Source organism: Lepeophtheirus salmonis, chromosome 14 (assembly GCF_016086655.4).
Source record: "Lepeophtheirus salmonis chromosome 14, UVic_Lsal_1.4, whole genome shotgun sequence".
Taxonomy (NCBI): Eukaryota; Metazoa; Arthropoda; class Copepoda; order Siphonostomatoida; family Caligidae; genus Lepeophtheirus; species Lepeophtheirus salmonis.
Window position 1 is genome coordinate 2870206 of NC_052144.2, and position 13059 is coordinate 2883264.

At 29.2% G+C, this 13059-nt stretch overlaps 1 protein-coding gene and 1 non-coding gene across 2 annotated transcripts in view; both read left to right on the forward strand.

The window, feature by feature from the left end:
* Positions 1–66: 66 nt before the first annotated feature.
* Positions 67–13059, forward strand: part of ClC-a (chloride channel protein 2) — a 42196-nt gene continuing 29203 nt past the window's right edge. Inside the window, exon 1 of the mRNA XM_040724403.2 lies at positions 67–333. The gene's annotated coding sequence lies outside the window, so the exon portion shown is untranslated. The remainder of the gene's footprint in view (positions 334–13059) is intronic.
* On the forward strand, positions 5507–5579 carry TRNAM-CAU (transfer RNA methionine (anticodon CAU)). Its single transcript has one exon. It is a non-coding gene; the product is annotated as a tRNA-Met (tRNA).

Genomic DNA, 13059 nt, shown 5'->3' on the forward strand with positions numbered 1-13059 from the left:
AATACAAAAAATATAAATATATATATAGCTAAATTTAAATAAATGAAACGGAACATTGAGTGGATCACTTAACCACTCAAATATGAATCGTCATTATTTCATTTATTTAAAACTCAAGATCCAACTAATTTATCAGCGTATTAAGAAGTGAAGAGGTGTCCTCATGTTAGACATTTATATTGTTATTACTTAAGTTATTAATCATCATTCTCAATGTATCTAATCAAGGAAAAGGCTATTCTTGAAGGAGTATTCTAATTCATCTGTGAAGGAATGATGCCCCCATGTGAAGACAATGAAGTTTTTACCTCAAGAAGTTGCATATGATATTGAGTAAGTTTTTTAATTTTTAATTTTATGACATAATTAATTCAAATGATGGAAAATAATGTGATTTTGTTGTCGTGTAGGAATTATTTGAACGTAATTATTTTGATCGTCTAATTAAAATGATCTTAGAAGACACGTATTTATTTTTCTCTTTTTAATTATTATTTTTTAGAGGGGATTGAATCATATCGGATTCATAAATTGTAAGTTAATTTTTACCTCTATTCGTTTGTTCAAATCCACATTCACAGTAGTCAGTACCGATTCATTTTTCATCAAAATCATTCTCCAAAATATATGTAAAGATCCAAAACTCTGACATTTTTCGCTCCCTCAGAATTAATACAGGGGTAGGGAAGATCTGAGAGTCACTGTAACTTTTTGTTTTTGACCCATTTGGCTCAGACACGCCAAAATTTAACAAGACATACGAACATTTGTCTTTTATTGTTTGAGTTTATTTAGAGATTATGCCAGTCAGTAGTTTGCTCACCAATTGCATTTGAATACAATATGTCAAATGGTAAACATAAATTAAGAAAATTAGACTGAGACTATTTCCTGAGGAAGAAATAATTATACATTTCACCCTGTAATATATTTAATTACAATGTATTACAAAAGATTAGAGGATATAATAAGATTATATATTATAGATTACTGATCAGTATTATAAATCAAATAAATTCAATCTTTAAACACTCTTTTGGCCCCTGCCTTGGTTAATAAACATGTTTTTTGTTAAGAACAAATATAAAAAGAATAAACATTACTGGGAAAATTGCAACACTTGTTGCAACTAACCATTTTATACTGAGTAGTGCAATATCTCTAATTTCTCCTCCATTAATGTATTTTGATTAACATATATTAAGTGATAACAAAATCAATATTGATAAAGCAAAGTTTGTTTATTTGTCTCAGTCTGGTTCGCATTAATAAGAAAAGGACAGTGCGTGTATTTAAGGTTGTAAATCTTAAGCATTTTTTATCGTGCTAGTTTGTGTTGTTCTTGTTGGTAAGCTGAACAATTTTTATTTTCTGTTATCATTATTCATTCATTCTTGAGAGAATATCAAAGTATTGAGTAACTACGTATGAGTGTGCTCATGAAAAACAGAAAGTAAGCCTGAGTATTTGTTCGGGAGTTAGCTTTTATATTAATAAAAAAAGATTGTTTCTTCCTTGACGACTTATAACTCTGGGTAATGCCGTGTAGTACTGCTAGTAATCATTCATCAAATGTACAGCAAAAACAATTTAAAGTTTATTACGTTATATCTATTTGAAAGGTCTTGGAGGGGTTTTATTTACTATCTTGTGGGCTTAATTTAATTATTTGTTATAATTAGCCAATAATTGCAATATATTTTTCATAACGGTAATGTCAAATGTGTTGTACAGAGTTTTACAAAAATAGATCAGCTATAGATAAAAAGTCTCCAGTCTTTTCGTCCATGAAAATGTTTACTTTTCCAAAAGACATAAATAGAAGGAAGTTGTAGATCAATGCCATCAAATGTGCTAATTGAATTCCCAACTAAAGGCTCAAAAGTTTTTCAAGTAATATAATAAACTATTTTTTTCTATGTGAGGGTTATTATAAAAGGATGTCAATGACCTTTGTATTCTAATTTTCTGAACTTAAATTATTTGTTTTAAGCTTATTAAAGGACGGTGGAGTTTGGTACTTAATACAATTATATCTTAGCATTTGAACATTATTAGATCTAAAAAAGCTTAAGTTCTCGTTGAGCTGAAACTTTTTGCTTGGGAATCTATTTCATGTATTCAAACGTATATTTACCATGAGGAATTCACCTATTAGTCTCCTTGCCTAAGTTCTTTCTATTTTTTCGCAAATAGTTTCTATATGAGGTTCGAATGCCTCTCATCCTCATTTAGATAGTAATGTCAAAGAAGTTCAGTCCTCGGAATCTGTCTCTTTTGTGAAGATGGACTAGCTCACGATGATATCCAGATTATCGTTTTAAATTTATTTTTATATATTGAAATTCTTTACAAATTATTTATCAATCCGATATATTTTTTTAGTAAGTTAGAATTGAAATTATTTATATTAGAATCCATGGGTTGTGGCTACTAAATTAGTTGATTTAAATTTATTCGATCACTTGTTTGAATATCATAATACTAGCAAGGATTAGGGAGAATGATATTGACGTTATTAATTATTTCCGCACAATGCATACAATTTCAAAATTTAGGAAGATGAAGTACATCAGAAAAGTGATTTTCACGTTTTTGATTAGAAAGGGATAGGTCCATTTCTGAACCTAAGATTGAGAGTGACAATGATAATTTGAATGATAATAATCTTCAAATAATTATTAATATAATTTTCTATGTCAGAAATACAAGTTATTGTTCGTTCATATTGTATATTCTTGAAAATTGTCCATTCTTAATGTAATATATGTTTTAATTTTTAGTGTTCTCTGAATGCGTAGATGAAAAACTTATTTTTTCCCTTTTATTGTGGGGTTGATTATTTGTTTGTCCGCTCTTTCCCTGGAGTATTTTATGTTTTAGGTAAACATAAATGGTTTAAAGTTTTGGGTAGACCTAAAGCTTTAAAACAAAGTAACGAAACGATTGATGAGATATATGGTCGTAGTGATATATTCTCACTCACGCAAGATTTACCTTATTATTATACCACAGATGAGGTCACTTTGTCACATTTAGTCATTTTTCCTTAACGCGTTTGTAACTTTTTCTTAGCTTGGCATGTTAATTGTGTTAAAAGGGTACATGGGCTAAGTTATAACTTATAGAATAATATTCAACGCTTCTAGCGTACAAAAACGTATCGCTACGACCTCTTGAAGATATATATGTATGTTTATCACGGGGTCTTCGTTTTGTCACTCAGTGTATGTCTATATAATTTTAAACGTGGATTAGACTCTTATTAGTTATTATTTTACATACAATCAAATTTTATCTTGACATTTTGTTCATTTCATGATTTATGATGATGACTGAATTACTATTGATTCTCATCATTGAATCATAATACGAAGGAACGAAAAAAAATGAATACAAAGAAGACAAGGAATGATGATAGATGGGTACTTGTTTCAAGATTTATATTATTATTTTTATAATGTAGATAATATGAGTAACCTTTTTTTACATAGGAGGTGTGAATTATATTTTTATTGGCGATAATGCTATGTTCAATATATTGCATATAAAATTCATGATTTTAATATTACTGAATAGAACTAGCGTAATATGAGCCGCTTGTTCAAAATCACTTATATTTTTTAAGTCTATCAGAGCTATGTAGCTAGACCTTTCAAAGTAGACGTACCTTCATGTTGTGCTTTAAAAATATTTAGCACTTACCTCTAAACCATTAAAATATTTGAAGTTAAAGCCCTTGTTTAAAGTTGTATTTATATAAATGAAAATAAATTGGTTTATCTTTGGTTTTTATTTAGCTAATAATTAGTTAATAACACATTAACAGTATTATATGATTGATAAAATACCGTAGACAGCACATATAATGTGGACAAGTATTTGTTGGGCTTCATATAGGCAAGAAGTTGGCAAACCCCGGGCTGCGGACCATATCGTCCTCCAAGTTAATTTTGACCGGCCCACCATCTTATCATGGACAAACATCCAAATATAGGCATACTAATCTAAAATTATAGTTGAGAACCTTAAGAAATTTCCTACTTTGCACCTGGAGAGTGCAGATAAGAAAAGTCAAATATAGATTAAGTGGTAGGGTTCGCTTTATCTTTATTTATTTTTGTTAATTTATCACAATTTAAAGGAAAGATCTTTTAAATTGTGTTTATATTTCATTTCTTTATTATAAATCATGTAGTAAAAAATAAGGGTATTTTTTAAATAAAATTATATTGAATCTTTGTTTTCCCTAAGAACACAGAAAATCAATTAGATATTCAATAAAATGGTTTTCCACCATGGCTCTACAGCGATAGCTATTTGGAATTTCTACCACGACACCGCATAGCTGTTCGGTCCCTACTCTCCAAAAGGTTGCCGATCCCTGATAAAGGCTATGCACCCTATATAGTAAAGTTTAACAAATCTATGCAAAAAGTTGTGCCAGTTTTAGATGCACCTCCTACAAATTTAGGATTTGAAAAGTCTTATGATAATATCAGAAACATCCACAATGCCATGCCCAATATTATCCCAATTAGTATGTCTCATTAAAATTTCATATATTTTATTATATTACTAAAAAATGTTTCTTCTTAGAAACTAATGCTTATAATCACATTGTATTTCATGTTTAATATTTTATAACAAAATTAATCAACTAGTAGATTACAATTTAAAAAATCTTTGAATAAACGGTTAAAATACTAAATACATACCTTTTTCACATGGATGGTAATACAATATGACTGAAAGATGATGTCGTTTACTGTCACATGTCAAAACAAAGTAATTCTATGATTAACAGTAAACTGTATACAAGTAAGGGTGTCTCATATTACCTAGGGGCCCATATTACCCCTAACCACCGATCAACCCGATGAATGATTCCTTTATTTATTTAAATATCAAATTCTACAATCTGACATTCTTGTTATCATATTGAATCGAATGATTTTCAAAGAATTTTTTAAACAAATTTTATAAATGTATTAATTTTACACTTTTTATTAGTTTGAGTCAATTTTTGAATAAGAAAAAAAAAGCCAAAATATATACATACAAATTGTGTTTTACTAGGCAAAATGTATGTTACTTGAGTGAATTTTTCATGTAAATGCTTGAAAAACGTAATATTAAGTTAAAAAAAATAATCTTATTTAAAAGAGCTTAGTTTGGAGAGAAGATTTAAAAAAAGAGATTTAATAAAAAAAAAATGTTCATAATTAATTTGATGTACTGTTATCAAAAAAGTTTTTATTTCTAAAAGTATAACTCAGCAGAAGCCTAAATTTGATTTCAATTTTATTCAGTTAAAAATCACTCGAGGTTGATGTAGTATTAAATGTTTTATATTCTTTTTGTAATACAATATAATTTATTTTAAAATATTAATGAATTATAATTGAAGTATCAAAAATTAAAACGTCAAATTTTTTTACAAACATCAAAAATAACATTGAAATTGTTATTACTTTTAAAGTTTTTTAGCCTATTATTTCATCAAGCCTCGGTAGCGCAGTAGGCAGCGCGTCAGTCTCATAATCTGAAGGCCGTGAGTTCGAGCCTCACCCGGGGCAATTTTTTTCAGTAAATTATAATTTTTGCATCAGAAATTGCTTTTAAAATACAATATAATTTCTAATTTTATTATAATTATATAGTATTACTTATTATCTGACTCTACACTTAATATTTTATATTAAGTGTAGTAAAAAGAAATCCATTATTTTTAATGGATTTTAAAAAAAAGCCAATGATGTTTATATCTTTGACAATCAAAACAGATATTACATGACGGTCGAGCTAATCGATTTCTATTATTCACATTTTCGACTATTGGGCGTCTAGAGCGTGCGTATCTTTTACATTATAATTATCTTAACGACAAACACGAACCCAAAATTTCATGTGATTGGCTGTTACAGTATCAATATTATCAACAATGTTCACATTTTCACCCACCTGGATTGCGTTTACGCCATGTTCGAAGAAAAACTTTAAAATATGGTGTATTTTTGCTTTTGCTGGTATCTATCTATCCAGTGTAAAATGATCTCACTTATACAACGGGAGATACACATTAATAAAGTCAATTATTGGAAAAATAATGGATATATTTTTACTACATCTATTACATTGTGTGTTTATAGGTAAAATTTTTACATGTTGATTGGATGTATAGGTGTAATATGTAAATTCCGTTTCATCTGCTTGCTTGCTTGTTTGTATAATTAATTAATTACTGAGTCACGGTGTTAATCATTCGAATTACGCATGCTCATCACTTAAGTACTTCCAAACTAGTTTCTATTCAATCCCTTGTTTTTGTTGTTTTTTACCTCCGCCAACGAAGTTGAACAGAGTTTATGTTTTTGCAAGGATTACGGAAAAAGTTACAGATAGATTTTGATCAAACTTGGTACAAAGATTTTATATATAGTCTCAGTAAGATGCTATTAAATTTTGGAGCTTCAAAATCAAGATAGCACAAAACATGAATAATGCATAATCGACCAAAGCTTTAGGAATTTTTTTTAGATATATAACTCAATTTGATTTTAGGAGGAAGATTAGCGCTCCACAGAGTGCCCATTCTTTTATGATTATGTTTTTACCCATGTTTGTTTATTTGTTAGTCACTAGGATTCCGGCAAAAGGTAGAGAATGATTTTGATCCAACTTGCTACGAAGATTATATATGGTCAGAGTCAGAGGCTATTAAATTTTGAGAGGTCAAGGTACCATAAAATATTAAAAATCCATAATGCACCAAAACTTAGCAACAAATTTAGATACATAACTAAAATTGATTTTAGGTGGAGGTTTTGCAGTCTATCGAGTGCCCATTCTAGTTTCTTACTGATTTGTCTATGATATTATTTAAAGACTACAGTACATTGAATGTACAATGTACTTCCTTACTTTCTATTTTTAGCCTAAAAATTGATTGAAGAGTGGAAATTGTGTTTAAAAAAAGTATATGTATAGTAGAATGTACATACATATGAGTACATATATGGATGGGTTTTTCCTCAGAACTAGTATGCATGCATTTTTTTTTTTTCTTAAAAAATTCTTTTGTACGGATTTTTGTACCTAACTATCTACCTAGGAGTTATAGGTATGTATATAAGATTCTATAACACGTTCCCCTTTTCTCTTGAACTCTACCTTAGTTGGGTTACTATGTATTTTGTAGTATGCTCATCATTGTTCCATCGACTGATCTGTTCTCTGTAATTTGGGAATTTATCTTTGTGCAATATAGTTGGGAGTAGGTAGGATCTATCACATTCCTGGCAGGCCTTTAAAAATTACTTTGTCCATTAATTATATATATATATATTATGTTAATAGGAAAGAACAGGGATATTTCTACTTGAATTAAGTAAAATCATAAAATTAGCAACATAGATGTATCAGTAGAGTTGTATAAAATATGACCTATATGCAATTTTTTTTTCTAGTTTGCAATTTGATGGTTTTTTATTTTATTTTCCAAAGCTGTTATCATTGTTCTTTTATTCTTGAAGCAAGAATATATAAATATAGAGAAATATAAAGTAATGGTTAGTGCGTGAAAGACGGATAGTAACACTGAGGGTTTGTTGGGGAGTTATAGAGTGTCAGATATGGCTGGACTCAGAGTAGAATTGAGGAGGGTCATATTTTATACATCTCTATCCATCAGTTGGCGGAGAGCCATTATTTTCATAGAGTCGACCATCTGTACTTTTTACCCCCTACCGTAAAATTTACAAAAGTTATTTTTTTTTGTAAAGTTGGGGAATTTTAGATGTTGTAGTAGTTTTTGATTTTTTTTTTTTTACTTTTCTGTCTTCATTTTTTTAATAATGAATTTGAAATCTTTGTTTATTTTTAAATGTAACTTCTTTAATTTATTTTCCCAAATCGACCTTTTATTATAAATAGTACCTATATTTTACTTAAAGACGTATTTTAAGTAAATAACATTTATTTGAAAAACTAAATCCTATTTCTATGTCCATTCTCTCGAGCAATATTCCTAGTACCCAAATTAATCTATGTTTGTACCAAATGAATCAACATTAACAACGATATTACCTAAAACAATTCTTACATTTTTGCATGTACAATAATAGTTTCAAGGCCTCATTTCCTCATAACTCATGAAAATAAATTATGGACTTATTTTCATTTTACATACACTAGAATGGTACTGGGAATATTGCCTGAGGAAAATTGTCTAATATCTATTAATAATTTCAATAGTTTTATCTTGTACAAATATGTAGATCTATTATAAAATTAAAAATTGAAACTTTAGAATCTCAAGCAATGACTCAATGTAATATTTGCTTACACATAACAAACTATAAAATACCCGTTGTTAACTGTCCATTTTTTTTCTCGTTTATACCTTTTTTTTATTCTTTTTTACTATATGTATACCTTAACATGTCAAATTATGAGTCTTTAATTTGATCTCCAACGATGTGTTATAGTTTGATAACAAAACATTAAGTATCATAACTATTTTTATATACAGATTGATCACATAAAATAAAATATAATGCAATCTTTTGGGCACTTTTAAGGTGTGGGTTGGGGGAAAAGTGCTATTCCATATGTATCAAGCGTTAAATTTTAGTTTTTTGTAAGATACTCCAAATTTGTACATTTTGTTGTAAAAATCAATTTAACAATATGAAATGACTTTTTTTAAATTATTAATTGTTAACAGACAATTTTCTGTTGCGTAATGTTACTTGATAAGTAAAATTACAACTTAGTTGTATTGTTTTGTAATATTATTCTATTCATATGTAAATTTATGAGATAATATGTATTTTTAAATATATATTATGTATTCCAATGGTACCACTGTTAGGGGCAGTCTAACGTTTCACACTCAAATATAAATTGTGAAAAATTATTTATTGTAAGTACATTCAAATTAGGTCTACTTTTTGTAATAAGATGTAATTCTGTTACTAAAAATTGGTTGAAATAATTATCTAGTTTTATTACCAATTTGATACTTTCTGACCAAAAATTTAAAATTTGACAACAAGCATGGTTTTTTATTTCTAATTTTCAATAACTGTCAAATCTTTAATTTTTTTTTGTTGCCAAATAAAAAAAATGGGTAAGAAAGCTCAAGACAAATACAAGAAACATCAAATCTCAAGTATAGTAGCTATGGTTTAGAGGCCACATATAACTTAATAATATCTTTTTAAAGCGGGTAAAACCCTTAGCCCGATTTGTCGACCCTGTGAAGAAGATGAGGAAACACTGTTTAATCTTATTCATGACTGTGGTCGTACAATGCTGGCAATAATATACTTACAGTTGCCTAAAATATGACCTTAACGTGTGTAATACTTTTTATAGCTGGCCATCTGATGAGTGTTTTTTTTATTATCTAAAGCTGTTATCAATATTCATGATGAGGAAACATCAAAATATAATGTAATCTATAGACCGTGTGTTCATTAAAGTCTGAGAGTAACGCCAAGGATTTCTATGGATAATTATAGATGTAAGTACTTGTTGGACTTATAGTAGAATGAATAATAGGCATCTGAGTAATGCCTGCGTTAATAGAAATAGAATGCTTCCATAGCTGCTTTCAGCTAATATAATACTACATCATGAAGATAAAGTTATTCTTTTCCCTAAACATTCTTCCAATTGTCAGGGTCACCATGTCATTTTTCGGTTGTTTTATTATTAATACCTGAAGGTTGAGTTTTATACATACATGATCGTTCAGGTAAATCTGGACCACCTTAACTGCATCCTGATCAATAAGAGAAGCAAATAGATGTTTGAAGTTTTATTTACAAGTTCTAATAATATAATAGAAATAATTCATTCAATGTCCACGCTATCTTCGCCAATCATTCGTTTGATACGAGGCCTAAGGACCACGTCGCGGATAGACTTTGTCCCAGTAGTTGATGATGGAGGCCTTCTAGGAGTCGATACTGTTGTGTGAGTTGGTAGGAACCTCCTCTCTAACTCCCTCTAAAAGAAGTAATCCATGGGATTCATATTGGGGGAGTTTGAGTGTCAGGTCTGGAGGTCCCAAAATGGCAGGATTTCACTGTACCTGTGGGGACCTACCCTCTTTTTTGGCTCAAAGAAAATGGGGGGGGGGATGACACTGCCGTTGCTTCCAATGACTCCAATCATTTATGTATTTAATCATACATATTCATAAATATCTTGAGATCTTTGTATTATAAATATTTAATATATATCAATACATTTTAATAATATGCATTCGGTCAATTTATGGATCAGTCGTTCTATTTTGGATTTAAGAAGATATTTATTTTATTAAAATTCTAATAATGATTATACAGTTATTTTTTTTAGATGGTTCTCATGATGAAGTAACTATCTAATATATCATTAATAATATCCATCCATGAGATGACGATGGATCTATCGCCATAGCAATAAATCCATTTTCTCGTTCAAAGTATGACTTTTAAAAAAATGATGGATGGAATTGTTGTGTAAAATACAGAAATTGTAACTTCTATATACAGTTATTTATATATATTTTGGGGGAATAGATGTGTTTGAGAGGCCTCATTGTTTTGTGTATTGTAGCTATATGGTATAATACATACATATTATTTTTCTTGAGTTTATTTGAGCCTATTTGTCAATTACAAAATTCATGCCAAATCTTGTTTTATGTGTGTGGAGAGAGAACTCTTTGTCACTCATCATAGCCAAACCACATGATTCAAAAAAGAAATGGGACAAGCTATTAGCATTTGTATAGAGCAGTGATTCCCAATCTTTTCATCTAGAAGGGGTACTATAATTTTTTTTAATTTACAGTTTGAGGACCCAAAACTTTCAACAGGATTTAATTACAATTTTAACTCGTTATTGTTCATTACGTAACCAAACGACTGCTGAAATAAAAATAAACAAGTTTGTCCTATGTCTCTAAGTGTTCATCACTGCCCCATACATCTAAGAAGAACCAAAACTTATACAGCAACAGTAGGGCTTATTTTTAGCCTTCTTCGAAACATTTGAGTAATGATTTTTCAAATTTCTGGTATCGATCAAATTTCTCAAAAGGACAGCAAAAAACTTTATAGCTACATGTGCTCCTTTCTTATTAAAAGAAGAGTTTATATTATATTAAAGAAGATAGATCACATTACGTTTGTGGAAATTCTCAAAAACTCGACCGAACTCGGTAATTGGTATATTGTCTACCCGAACTCAACTTGACGCAGAGCTCCAAGATTTTGACTATTATCCAAAATTTTGATTATTGTAGTCTCTTGAAAAGGCCCTTGACGATAAACTGTGGAACAAAGTGTCTCTTAGGAGCTGTAGTTAGTAACCACTGATATGGAGAGAAATTATAGTATGCGTAGATTATTGGTACATTATTTTCTTACTACGCATAAATTTCACACATCTCTGCTTCTATATACATAATTTAATGGTGTACATGTCTTTGGGCTAAATACATTTTCATTTTTATTGGAGGTCCGATTTTCTTTTTTTTTTAAATATAACATTACATATTGTATGGGCAGCTACTATATAACCCAAAAAGTTTCTTTTTTTTTTAACTGTAGGTACAAATCTAAGGAATATGAGTTCTCTACATATTATTTCCCTTACCAACAAATTCATTAAATTATAGGGGAGAGTTAGCGAAGCATCAAAATCATTTTTGACTGGGAGTGGATATTCTTGTAGGCACATCTGGATCTAGATAGTCTCGATTATTTTTATTTTAAAAATAAAAATATCAATCATCGAATGGAATATCTTAATTAGTTTGAAATATCGGGAGTTGAACGCAGTAGTCAAGAAAAATAAGATATTTTATATATCGTGATATTGAAATCTAGGATGATAACAGGGTTGGTTAACTTAATAAGTTGAATTCGAAGTATTAAAATACCTTATCATTCTTTAGTGATATTCAAAAGACACTCTTATATATACGTATGTTGAATACAAATTCCAACTTTGTACAAGTACAAGAAAAAAAAATGAGACGAATAATTTTATATCAAGGATTTATTGTACTTGGGATGAGGATCCTGCAATAATTGAATATTCCATGGATGATCAATATATTAATAATGTAACTTTTGGCTATTTTAATACAAAAAACTAAAATTTAAGTATTCTATGGGATATTATAAAGCTCTAATGGCCTCAATTAAATTACCTACTCATAAATACATAATAATCACCATACCATTAAAATTTTAAAAAATTAAATGATATTATCAATTCATAGTGCGGTAATAAAAATTTCTAATGTTGTAATTAAATAATGCATTTTGAGACCAAGAAATTGCAACTTGTACAATTTGCTTATACAAGTTGCAAATTGTACACAACATCCATACTATTTATTAGTTTTAGAGATGAAGAGAAAAAAAACATATTATTTTTTTAGAAAAGGAAAATTTTAATTAAATTCATGGTATTCGCTCACTAACATACAGAGTGTGTTTTGTTGTCAACTTTCGATTTGTTTACCCCCCACCCCCTCCACACACATATCAGTGTTCTGAACGTTTATTGGTTCAATTTGAATAAGCTCATGTTAAACTGTAAACAATTACCTACAATTATAGCAAAGATTTGCCTTGCCAACAAGTGATTTTGGGCCTTTTTCTATTTCTTTTTGGGGGAAAGGTTGTGAGATACAATAAAGGTAACGACGTGAGATACTTGGGTGTCTTGACACTGAAACTAAGCATAATCTTGAGAACCACATCACCACACATAAATGCTTCGTTTGTCAATCCCTATTTAGTGTATATTAAATAGATTATCGCCTAGTATCAGCGTCAGTCAGGCTTTTAAAATTAAATTGTATCACTATCTAAACTGTGGATCCTGAAAATAAAATAAGGGGCATCTTGAACGCAATGTTGATTTGCTAAGTCCATAATTGTATCGTTTGTAATCCTCTCTAGTTAAATATTATTATTTACAATCTTGCCTCTTCTACTTGGATTGTTTCCTTGGATTAGGAATTTAAATATATCTGAATACCATTTC